Here is a 983-nt window from a genome sequence, read left to right as displayed (position 1 = left end):
CTTCTTCCATTTAAAAATGAAAAGGGTGTTTGAAAAAAATAATTGAATTTCATTTGGAAATATTCCAATTCTAAAACTTTATGCGACTCAATGATTTTCACGAGAGAAGATAAAAGGACTTCTTCAAATTATATGAAATATGAGTTGGGAGTTTTAAAGAATTAAATTCAAAGCCCCTTTGAATTTAATTTTCAATTTGGAATAGATCATCATGCATATTTTATTTTCTTGCATTTTGGTCGATCCTAGAAATTTCACGCAACTCAAGGACCCTTGGAGAGAGTTGGAGATTTCGTATTTTCATATTTGAGAGTTTTCTCGAATTGAAAAGAGGATCATTTGATTTATTTATTTCATCTTCAATTATTTTTCCGTTGTCAAAATATAAGAGAGGGAATAATATGACTTTCCCAAAATATAGGAAAATGAAGATTTAATAGATAGATCAAATTTTGTTTGCCGGAGTTTTATTCGCATTTTATTTGGATAGGGAAAAAAATGCGTGTTTTCAAAAATTGTTTTTTTAGGTCCTGAGTAAAGTTCATTTTGTTCGGCTCATTTTTAGGAGTCGGGGAAAATTTACTTTATTAATTTTGGAGTTCGTTTAGATTTTCTTTTATTTATTTTTCTGCGCGCGAGACCGTTTAAAAAAAAATCCGCAGCGCATTGGGCCAAAGGCCCAAGCCGCTAGCCGCCGGCCGGCCAAGAGGCCATAGCACGCGCGCACCAGGGAGCCGCCGCTTCCTTCTTTCTTTTTCTAGTCCTAGTAGGACTCTTGTCCTATGTTCGTTTATTCCGTATCTATTTCTAGATCTTTTCCTTTTGTTTCCTAATCCTAGTCTATTTCTTGTCCCCTACCCCAAGCAAAACCCTCCCCTCCCCAATATAAATACCCAAGCACCCCCCCCCCTCTAAACACATCAAACCAACACCTCTCCTCTCCTCTCCGCCGCCCCACGCCGCGCCGCCGCCCTTGTGCATCG

Source organism: Triticum aestivum, chromosome 2A (assembly GCF_018294505.1).
Source record: "Triticum aestivum cultivar Chinese Spring chromosome 2A, IWGSC CS RefSeq v2.1, whole genome shotgun sequence".
Classification (NCBI taxonomy): Eukaryota; Viridiplantae; Streptophyta; class Magnoliopsida; order Poales; family Poaceae; genus Triticum; species Triticum aestivum.
This window is presented reverse-complemented; position numbering follows the sequence as displayed.